The sequence below is a fragment of the Monodon monoceros genome, unplaced genomic scaffold (genome assembly GCF_005190385.1).
Source record: "Monodon monoceros isolate NGI ecotype Baffin Bay Population unplaced genomic scaffold, NGI_Narwhal_1 Super_Scaffold_10, whole genome shotgun sequence".
In the NCBI taxonomy this organism is placed as follows: Eukaryota; Metazoa; Chordata; class Mammalia; order Artiodactyla; family Monodontidae; genus Monodon; species Monodon monoceros.
This window is the reverse complement of record NW_021703766.1, coordinates 12,365,864-12,378,413: the sequence shown is the minus strand read 5'-3', so window position 1 is coordinate 12,378,413 and position 12,550 is coordinate 12,365,864. Positions and strand designations below refer to the sequence as shown.

The following is a 12,550-nucleotide window of genomic DNA, read 5'->3' as shown; positions in this document are numbered from 1 at the left end:
AATGAAGTGGAGATAGGCAACCTTCCAGAAAAAGAATTCAGAGTAATGATAGTGAAGATGATCCAGGACCTCGGAAAAAGAATGGAGGCAAAGTTCGAGAAGATGCAAGAAATGTTTAACAAAGACCTAGAAGAATTAAACAACAAACAAACAGAGATGAATACAATAACTGAAATGAAAACTACACTAGAAGGAATCAATAGCAGAATAACTGAGGCAGAAGAACAGATAAGTGACCTGGAAGACAGAATGGTGGAATCCACTGCTGCGAAACAGAATAAAGAAAAAAGAATGAAAAGAAATGAAGACAGCCTAAGAGACCTCTGGGACAACATTAAACGTAACAGCATTCACATTATAGGAGTCCCAGAAGGAGAAGAGAGAGAGAAAGGACCAGAGAAAATATTTGAAGAGATTATAGTCGAAAACTTCCCTAACATGGGAAAGTAAATAGCCACCCAAGTACAGGAAACACAGAGAGGCCCATACAGGATAAACCCAAGGAGAAACAAGCTGAGACACATAGTAATCAAACTGGCAAAAATTAAAGACAAAGAAAAATTATTGAAAGCAACAAGGGAAAAATGACAGATAACATACAAGGGAACTCCCATAAGGTTAACAGCTGATTTCTCAGCAGAAACTCTACAAGCCAGAAGGGAGTGGCATGATATACGTAAAGTGATGAAAGGGAAGAACCTACAACCAAGATTACTCTACCCGGCAAGGATTTCATTCAGATTAGATTGAGAAATCAAAAGCTTTACAGACAAGCAAAAGCTAAGAGAATTCAGCATCACCAAACCAGCTTTACAACAAATGCTAAAGGAACTTCTCTAAGTGGGAAACACAAGAGAAGAAAAGGACCTACAAAAACAAACCCAAAACAATTAAGAAAATAGTCATAGGAATATACATATCGATAATTACCTTCAACGTGAATAGATTAAATGCTCCAACCAAAAGACACAGGCTTGCTGAATGGATACAAAAACAAGACCTATCTATATGCTGTCTACAAGAGACCCACTTCAGACCTAGGGACACATACAGACTGAAAGTGAGGGGATGGAAAAAGATATTCCATGCAAATGGAAATCAAAACAAAGCTGGAGTAGCAATATTCATATCAGATAAAATAGACTTTAAAATAAAGACTGTTACAAGAGACACAGAAGGACACTACACAATGATCAAGGGATCGATCCAAGAAAAAGATATAACAATTATAAATATATATGCACCCAACATAAGAGCACCTCAATCCATAAGGCAACTGCTAACAGCTATGAAAGAGGAAATCAACAGTAACACAATAATAGTGGGGGACTTTAACACCTCACTTACACCAATGGACAGATCATCCAAATTGAAAATAAATAAGGAAACAGAAGCTTTAAATGACACAATACACCAGATATATTTAATTGATATTTATAGGACATTCCACCCAGAACCAGCAGATTACACATTCTTCTCAAGTGCGCATGGAACATTCTCCAGGATAGACTACATCTTGGGTCACAAATCAAGCCACAGTAAATTTAAGAAAACTGAAACCATATCAAGTATCTTTTCTGACCAAAACGCTATGAGATTACAAATGAATTACAGGGAAAAAAACACAAACACATGGAGGCTAAACGTTACTAAATAACCAAGAGATCACTGAAGAAATCAAAGAGGAAATAAAAAAATACCTAGAGACAAATGACAATGAAAACACAATGATCCCAAACTTATGGGATGCAGCAAAAGCAGTTCTAAGAGGGATGTTTATAGCTATACAAGCCTACCTCAAGAAACAAGAAAAATCTCAAATAAACAATCTAACCTTACACCTAAAAGAACTACAGAAAGAAGAACAAACAAAACCAAAGTTAGCAGAAGGAAAGAAGTCATAAAAATCAGAGCAGAAATAAATAGAAACAAAGAAAACAATAGCAAAGATCAATAAAACTAAAAGCTGGTTCTTTGAGAAGATAAACAAAATTGATAAACCATTAGCCAGACTCATCAAGAAAAAGAGGGAGAGGACTCAAATCAATAAAATTAGAAATGAAAAAGGAGAAGTTACAACAGACCCCGCAGAAATACAAAGCATTCTAAAAGACTACTACAAGCAACTCTATGCCAATAAAATGGACAACCTGGAAGAAATGGGCAAACTCTTAGAAAGGTGTAAGCTTCCAAGACTGAACCAGGAAGAAATAGAAGATATGGACAGACCAATCACAAGTAATGAAATTGAAACTGTGATTAAAAATCTTCCAACAAACAAAAGTCCAGGATCAGATGGCTTCACAGGTGAATTCTATCAAACATTTAGAGGAGAGCTAACACCTATCCTTCTCAAACTCTTCCAAAAAATGGCAGAGGAAAGAACACTTCCAAACTCATTCTACAAAAGGCCACCATCACCCTGATACAAAAACAATACAAAGATACGACAAAAAAAGAAAATTACAGGCCAATATCACTGATGAATATAGATGCAAAAATCCTCAACAGAATACTAGCAAACAGAATCCAACAACACTTTAAAAGGATCATACATCATGATCAAGTGGGATTTATCCCAGGGATGCAAGGATTCTTCAATATATGCAAATCAATCAATGGGATAAACCATATTAACAAATTGAAGAGTAAAACCATGTGATCATCTCAATAGATGCAGAAAAAGCTTTTGACAAAATTCAACACCCATTTATGATAAAAACTCTCCAGAAAGTGGGCATAGAGGGAAACTACCTCAACATAATAAAGGCCATATACGACAAACCCACATCAAACATCATTCTCAATGATGAAAAACTGAAAGTATTTCCTCTAAGATCAGGAACAAGACAAGGATGTCCACTCTCACCACTATTATTCAACATAGTTTTGGAAGTCCTAGCCACGGCAATCAGAGAAGAAAAAGAAATAAAAGGAATACAAATTGGAAAAGAAGACGTAAAACTGTCACTGTTTGCCGATGACATGATACTATACATAGAAAATCCTAAAGATGCTACCAGAAAATGACTAGAGTTCATCAATGAATCTGATAAAGTTGCAGGATACAAAATGAATACACAGAAGTTTGTTGCATTCCAATACACCACCAACAAAAATCAGAAAAGTTAAGGAAATGATTCCATTTACCATCTCATCAAAAAGAATAAAATACCTAGAAATAAACCTATCTAAGGAGGCAAAAGACCTGTACTCTGAAAACTATAAGATGCTAATGAAAGAAATCAAAGATGACAGAAACAGATGGAGACATAGAACTTGTTCTTGGATTAGAAGAATCAATATTGTCAAATTGACTATATTACACAAAGCACTCTACAGATTCAATGCAATCCCTATCAAATTACCAATGGCATTTTTTACAGAATTAGAACAGAAAATTTTACAATTTGTATGGAAACAAAAGACCCTGAATAGCCAAAGCAATCTTGAGAAAGAAAAACAGAGCTGAAGGAATCAGGCTGCCTGACTTGAGACATTACTACAAAGCTATAGTAATCAAACCAGTATGGTACTGGCACAAAAACAGAAATATAAATCAATGGAACGGGATAGGAACTCCAGAGATAAACCCATGCACCTATGGTCAACTAATCCATGACAAAGGAGGCAAGAATATACAATGGACAAAATACAGGCTCTTCAATAAGTGGCACTGGGAAAGCTGGACAGCTACATGTAAAAGAATGAAATTACAACACTCCCTAACACCATACACAAAAACAAACTCAAAGTTGATTAAAGACCTAAATGTAAGGCCAGATACTATGAAACTCTTATAGGAAAACATAGGCAGAACACTCTCTGACATAAATCACAGCAATACCTTTTTAGATCCACCTCCTAGAGGAATGAAAATAAAAACAACAATAAACAAATGGGACCTAATTAAACTTAAAACTTTTGCACAGGGATTTCCCTGGTGGTCCAGTGGCTAAGACTTTGCACTCCCAATGCAGGGGGCCCAGGTTCAATCCCTGGTCAGGGAACTAGATCCTACATGCCCCAACTAAGAGTTTGCATGCTGCAACTAAAGATCCTGCATGCCTCAACTAAAGGTTCCGCATGCCGCAACTAAAAAGATCCCGCGTGCTGCAACTAAAAAGATCCTGCCTGCCGCAACTAAAAAGATCCCACATGCAGCAACAAAGATCTTCCTGTGTGCTGCAACTAAGACCCAGAGCAGCCAAATTAGTTTTTAAAAATTATTATTTATTTAAAAAAAAACAACTTTTGTACAGCAAAGGAAACCATAAACAAAACGAAAAGAGAACCCGCAGAATGGGAGAAAATATTTGCAAATGAAGCAACCAACAAGGGATTAGTCTCCAAAATACATAAACAGCTCATGCAGCTCAACATCAACAAAACAAACAACCCATCAAAAAATGGGTGGAAGATCTAAATAGATATTTCTCCAAAGAAGACATACAGATGGTCAAAAAGCAGATGAAAAGATGCTCAACATCGCTAATTATCAGAGAAATGCAAATCAAAACTACAATGACATATCACCTCACACCAGTCAGGATGGCCATCATTAAAAAATCTACAAACAATAAATGCTAGAGAGGGTGTGGAAACAGGGAACCATCCTACACTGTTGGTGAGAATGTAAATTGGTACAACCATATGGATAACAGTATGGAGGTTCCTTAAAAAACTAAATGTGATCCAGCAGTCCCACTCCTGGGCATTGACAGATGAATGGATAAAGAAGATGTGGTATACATATATACAATGGAACATTACCCAGCCATTAAAAAGAATGAAGTAATGCCATTTGCGTCAACATGGATGGACCTAGAAATTATCATACAGGGACTTCCCTGGTGGTCCAGTGGTAAGACTCTGTGCTCTCAATGCAGGAGGCCCAGGTTCGATCCCTGGTCAAGGAACTAGGTTCCACATGCATGCTGCAACTTAGAAGTCTGCATGCCACAACTAAGAAGACCACATGCCACAATAAACATCCTGTGTGCCACAACTAAGACCCGGTGCAGCCAAAATAAATACATATATACGTACATAAATAATTTTTTTAAATTATCATACTAAGTAACCCAAATAATGAAAGATAAATATCATATGAGAGACCTTCAAGATGGCGGAAGAGTAAGATGTGGAGATCACCTTCCTCCGCACAAATACATCAGAAATACATCTACATGTGGAACAACTCCACAGAACACCTACTGAACGCTGGCAGAAGACCTCAGACCTCCCAAAAGGCAAGAAACTCCCCCACGTACCTGGGTAGGGCAAAAGAAAAAAGAAAAAACAGAGACAAAAGAATAGGGAGAAGACCTGCACCAGTGGGAGGGAGCTGTGAAGGAGGAAAGGTTTCCACACCCTAGGAAGCCCGTTCACGGGCGGAGACTGCAGGTAGCGGAGGGGGGGAAGCTTCAGAGCCACGGAGGAGAGCACAGCAACAGGGGTGCGGAGGGCAAAGCGGAGAGATGCCCGCACAGAGGATTGGTGCCGACCAGCACTCACCAGCCCGAGAGGCTTGTCTGCTCACCTGCCGGGGCAGGCGGGGCTGGGAGCTGAGGCTCGGGCTTCGGAGGTCAGATCCCAGGAAGAGGACCGGCGGCGTGAACACAGCCTAAAGGGGGCTAGTGTGCCACAGCTAGCCAGGAGGGAGTCCGGGAAAAGGTCTGGACCTGCCTAAGAGGCAAGAGACCATTGTCTTGGGGTGCTCGAGGAGAGGGGATTCAGAGCACTGCCTAAATGGGCTCCAGAGACGGGCGAGAGCCGTGGCTATCAGCGCGGACCCCAGAGACCGGCATGAGATGCTAAGGCTGCTGCCGCCGCCACCAAGAAGCCTGTGTGCGAGCACAGGTCACTATACGCACATACCCTCCCGGGAGCCTGTGCAGCCCACCACTGCCGGGGTCCCGTGAGTCAGAGACAACTTCCCCGGGAGAACACACGCCGGCCTCTGCTGCCGCAGGCTCGCCCCGCGTCCGCACCCCTCCCTCCCCCCGGCCTGAGTCAGCCAGAGCCCCCTAATCAGCGGCTACTTTAACCCCGTCTTGTCTGAGAGAAGAACAGACGCCCTCAGGAGACCTACACGCAGAGGCGGGGCCGAATCCAAAGCTGAACCCCAGGAGCGGTGCAAACAAAGAAGAGAAAGGGAAATCTCTCCCAGCAGCCTCAGGACCAGCAGATTAAACCGCCACAATCAACCTGACGTACCCTGCATCTGTGGAATACCTGAATAGACAACAAATCATCCCAAAATTGATATGATGCACTTTGGGAGCAATGATATATATATATTTTTTTTCTCTTTTTGTGAATGTGTATGTGTATGCTTCTTTGTGTGATTTTGTCTGTATAGCTTCACTTTTACCAACTGTCCTAGGGTTCTGTCTGTCCGTTCTTTTTTATAGTATATTTTTAAACGCTTGTTATCATTAGTGGATTTGATTTCTGGTTTGGTTGCTCTCTTCTTTCTTTCTTTTTTTTTTTTTTTTTTTTGCGGTATGCGGGCCTCTCACTGTTGTGGCCCCTCCCGTTGTGGAGCACAGGCTCCGGACACGCAGGCTCAGCGGCCATGGCTCACGGGCCCAGCTGCTCTGCAGCATGTGGGATCTTCCCAGACCGGGGCACGAACCCGTGTCCCCTGCATCGGCAGGCGGACTCTCAACCACCACGCCACCAGGGAAGCCCCTCTTCTTTCTTTCTATTTTTTTAAATTTTTTAATTACCTTTTAATTTTTAATAATTATTTTTTATGTTTTACTTTAATAACTTTACTTAATTCTTTCTTTCTCTCTTTCTCCCTTTCTCCCTTTCCCTCTTTCTTTTCTCCCTTTTCTTCTGAGCCGTGTGGCTGACAGGCTCTAAGTGCTCTGCCTGGGTGTCAGGCCTGTGCCTCTGAGGTGGGAGAGCCGAATTCAGGACAGTGGTCCACCAGAGATCTCCCAGCTCCACATAATATCAAACAGAAAAAGCTCTCCCAGAGATCTCCATCTCAACGCTAAACCCAGCTCCACTCAAAGACCAGCAAGCTACAGTGTTGGACACCCTATGCCAGAAAACTAGCAAGACAGGAACACAACCCCACTAATTAGCAAACAGCTGCCTAAAATCACAATAAGGTCACAGACACCCCAAAACACACCACCGGACGCAGACCTGCCCAGCAGAAAGACAAGATCCAGCCTCATCCACCAGAACATAGGCACTAGTCCCCTCTACCAGGAAGCCTACACAACCCACTGAACCAACATTAGCCACTGGGGACAGACACCAAAAACAACAACAACTACGAACTTGCAGCTTGTGAAAAGGAGACCCCAAACACAGTAAGTTAAGCAAAATGAGAAGACAGAGAAACACATGGCAGATGAAGGAGCAAGGTAAAAACCCACCAGACCAAACAAATGAAGAGGAAATAGGCAGTCTACCTGAAAAAGAATTCAGAGTAATAATAGTAAAGATGATCCGATCTTGGAAATAGAATGGAGAAAACACAAGAAACGTTTAACAAGTACCTAGAAGAACTAAAGACCAAACAAACAAAGATGAACAATACAATAAATGAAATTAAAAATTCTCTAGAAGGAATCAATAGCAGAATAACAGGCAGAAGAACGGATAAGTGACCTGGAAGATAAAATACTGGAAATAACTACTGCAGATCAGAATAAAGAAAAAAGAATGAAAAGAATTGAGGACAGACTCAGAGACCTCTGGAACAACATTAAATGCACCAACATTCAAATGATAGGGGTCCCAGAAGAAGAAGAGAAAAAGAAAGGGGCTGAGAAAATCTTTGAAGAGATTATAGTTGAAAACATCCCTAATATGGGAAAGGAAATAGTTAATCAAGTCCAGGAAGCACAGCGAGTCCCATACGGGATAAATCCAAGGAGAAACACACCGAGACACATGTTAATCAAACTATCAAAAATTAAATACAATGAAAAAATATTAAAAGCAGCAAGCGAAAAACAACAAATAACATATAAGGGAATCCCCATAAAGTTAACAGCTGATCTTTCAGGAAAAACTCTGCAAGCCAGAAGGGAGTGGCAGGACATATTTAAAGTGATGAAAGGGAAAGACCTACAACCAAGATTACTCTACCCAGCAAGGATCTCATTCAGATTCGACAGGGAAATTAAAACCTTTACAGACAAGCAAAAGCTAAGAGAATTCAGCACCACAAAACCAGCTTTACAACAAATGCTAAAGGAACTTCTCTAGGCAGGAAACACAAGAGAAGGAAAAGACCTACAATAACAAACACAAAACAATTAAGAAAATGGTCATAGGAACATACATATCGATAATTACCTTAAATGTAAATGAATTAAATGCTCCAACCAAAAGACATAGACTGGCTGAATGGATACAAAAATAAGACCCATATATATGTCTAATAGAGACCCACTTCAGACCTAGGGACACATACAGACTGAAAGTGAGGGGATGGAAAAAGATGTTCCATGCAAATGGAAATCAAAAGAAAGCTGGAGTAGCAATTCTCATATCAGACAAATAGACTTTAAAATAAAGACTATTACAAGAGATAAAGAAGGACACTACAGGGCTTCCCTGGTGGCGCAGTGGTTGAGAGTCTGCCTGCCGATGCAGGAGACACGGGTTTGTGCCCTGGTCCGGGAAGATCCCACATGCTGCGGAGAGGCTAGGCCCGTGAGCCATGGCCACTAAGCCTGCAAGTCCAGAACCTGTGCTCCGCAACAGGAGAGGCCACAACAGTAAGAGGCCTGCGTACTGAAAAAAAAAAAAGGACACTACATAATGATCAAGAGATCAATCCAAGAAGAAGATATAACAATTGTAAATATTTATGCACTCAACATTGGAACACCTCAATACATAAGGCAAATGCTAACAGCCATAAAAGAGGAAATTGACAGTAACACAATCATAGTTGGGGACTTTAACACCCCACTTTCATGAATGGACAGATCATCCAAAATGAAAATAAATAAGGAAACACAAGCTTTAAATGATACATTAAACAAGATGGACTTAATTGATATTTATAGAACATTCCATCCGAAAACAACAGAATACACTTTCTTCTCATGGAACATTCTCCAGGATAGATCATATCTTGGATCACAAATCAAGCCTTGATAAATTTAAGAAAATTAAAATCATATAAATTATCTTTTCCGACCACAATGCTATGAGACTAGATATCAATTACAGGAAAAAAATCTGTAAAAAATACAAACACATGGAGGCTAAACAATACACTACTTAATAACCAAGAGATCACTGAAGAAATCAAAGAGGAAATCAAAAAATACCTAGAAACAAATGACAATGAAAACATGATGACCCAAAACCTATCAGATGCAGCAAAAGCAGTTCTAAGAGGGAAGTTTATAGCAATACAGTTCCACCTTAAGGAACAAGAAACATCTCAAATAGACAACCAAACCTTACACTTAAAGCAATGAGAAGAACAAAAAAACCCCCAAAGTTAGCAGAAGGAAAGAAATCATAAAGATCAGATCAGAAATAAATGAAAAAGAAATGAAGGAAACAATAGCAAAGATAAATAAAACTAAAAGCTGGTTCTTTGAGAAGATAAACAAAATTGATAAACCATTAGCCAGACTCATCAAGAAAAAAAGGGAGAAGACTCAAATCAATAGAATTAGAAATGAAAAAGGAGGAGTAACAACTGGCACTGCAGAAATACAAAGGATCCTGAGAGATTCCTAAGCAACTATATGCCAATAAAATGGACAACCTGGAAGAAATGGACAAATTCTTAGAAAAGCACAACCTTCTGAGACTGAACCAGGAAGAAACAGAAAATATAAACAGACCAATCACAAGCACTGACACTGAGACTGTGATTAAAAATCTTCCAACAAACAAAACCTCAGGACCAGATGGCTTCACAGGCGAATTAAACATATAGAGAAGAGTTAACACCTATCCTTCTCAAACTCTTCCAAAATATAGCAGAGGGAGGAACACTCCCAAACTCATTCTACAAGGCCACCATCACCCTGATACCAAAACCAGACAAATATTTCACAAAGAAAGAAAACTACAGGCCAATATCACTGATGAACATAGATGTAAAATTCCTCAATAAAATACTAGCAAACAGAATCCAACAGCACATTAAAAGGATCATACACCATGATCAAGTGGGGTTTATCCCAGGAATGCAAGGATTCTTCAATATATGCAAATCAATAAATGTGATACACCATATTAACAAATTGAACAATAAAAACCATATGATCATCTCAATAGATGCAGAAAAAGCTTTTGACAAAATTCAACACCCATTTATGATAAAAACCCTCCAGAAAGTAGGCATAGAGGGAACTTATCTCAACATAATAAAGGCCATATATGACAAACCCACAGCCAACATCGTTCTCAATGGTGAAAAACTGAAACCATCTCCAGTAAGATCAGGAACAAGACAAGGTTGCCCACTCTCACCACTATTATTCAACACAGTTTTGGAAGTTTTAGCCACAGCAATCAGAGAAGAAAAAGAAATAAAAGGAATCCAAATCGGAAAAAAAGAAGTAAAGCTGTCACTGTTTGCAGATGACATGATACTATATATAGGGAATCCTAAAGATGCTACCAGAAAACTACTAGAGCTAATCAGTGAATTTGGTAAAGTAGCAGGATACAAAATTAATGCACAGAAATCTCTTGCATTCCTAAACACTAATGATGAAAACTCTGAAACAGAAATTAAGGAAACACCCACATTTACCATTGCAACAAAAAGAATAAAATACCTAAAAATAAACCTACCTAAGGAGACAAAAGACCTGTATGCAGAAAACTATAAAACACTGATGAAAGAAATTAAAGATGATACAAACAGATGGAGAGATATACCATGTTCTTGGATTGGAAGAATCAACATTGTGAGAATGACTATACTACCCAAAGCAATCTACAGTTCAATGCAATCCCTATCCAACTACCAATGGCATTTTTCACAGAACTAGAACAAAAAATTTCACAATTTGTATAGAAACACAAAAGATCCCGAATAGCCTAAGCAACCTTGAGAAAGAAAAACGGAGCTGGAGGAATCAGGCTCCCAGACATCAGACTATACTACAAAGCTACAGTAATCAAGACAGTATGGTACTAGCATAAAAACAGAAATATAGACCAATGGAACAGGATAGAAAGCCCAGAGATAAACCCACGCACATATGGTCACCTTATTTTTGATAAAGGAAGCAAGGATATACAATGGAGAAAAGACAGGGCTTCCCTGGTGGCGCAGTGGTTGAGAGTCTGCCTGCCGATGCAGGGGATGCAGGTTCGTGCCCCGGTCCGGGAAGATTCCACATGCCGCGGAGCAGCTAGGCCCGTGAGCCATGGCCAAAAAAAAAAAAAAAAACTAAGGAAAGACAGCCTCTTCAATAAGTGGCACTGGGAAAACTGGACAGATACATGTAAAAGAATGAAATTAGAACACTCCCTAACACCATACTCAAATATAAACTCAAAATGGATTAAAGACCTAAATGTAAGGCCAGACACTATAAAACTCCTAGAGGAAAACATAGGCAGAACACTCTGTGACATAAATCACAGCAAGATCCTTTTTGACCCACCTCCTAGAGAAATGGAAATAAAAACAAAAATAAACAAATGGGACCTAATGAAACTTAAAAGCTTTTGCACAGCAAAGGAAACCAATAACAAGACAAAAACCTCAGAATGGGAGAAAATATTTGCAAACGAAGCAACTGACAAAGGATTAATCTCCAAAATATACAAGCAACTCATGCAGCTCAATATCAAAAAAACAAACAACCCAATCCAAAAATGGGCAGAAGACCTAAACAGACATTTCTCCAAAGAAGATATACAGATTGCCAACAAACACATGAAAGAATGCTCAACTTCACTAATCATTAGAGAAATGCAAATCAAAACTACAATGAGGTATCACCTCACACAGGTCAGAATGGCCATAATCAAAAAATCTGCAAACAATAAATGCTGGAGAGGGTGTGAAGAAAAGGGAACCCTCTTGCACTGTTGGTGGGAATGTAAATTGATAGAGCCACTATGGAGAACAGTATGGAGGTTCCTCAAAAAACTAAAAACAGAACTACCATATGACCCAGCAATCCCAACACTGGGCATATACCCTGAGAAAACCATAATTCAAAAAGAGTCATGTACCACAATGTTCACTGCAGCTCTATTTACAATAGCCAGGAGATGGAAGCAACCTAAGTGTCCATCCACAGATGAATGGATAAAGAAGATGTGGCACATATATACAATGGAATATTCCTCAGCCATAAAAAGAAATGAAATTGAGTTATCTGTAGTGAGGTGGATGGACCTAGAGTCTGTCATACAGAGTGAAGTAAGTCAGAAAGAGAAAAACAAATACCGTATGCTAACACATATATGGAATCTGAAAAAAAAAAAAGGGTTATCAAGAACCTAGGGGCAGGACAGGAATAAAGACACAGATGTAGAGAACGGACTTGAAGACTGGGGAGGGGTAAGGGTAAGCTGGGAC

General features: G+C 39.6%; 1 long non-coding RNA gene and 1 other non-coding gene across 2 annotated transcripts in view; one reads left to right on the top strand and one right to left on the bottom strand.

The window, feature by feature from the left end:
* The window catches only part of LOC114885783, a 49,287-nt gene that overhangs the window by 20,492 nt on the left and 16,245 nt on the right, over window positions 1-12,550 (bottom strand). The gene's annotated exons all lie outside the window — the stretch shown is intronic.
* Window positions 3,938-4,010, top strand: TRNAG-CCC. The gene has a single exon. It is a non-coding gene; the product is annotated as a tRNA-Gly (tRNA).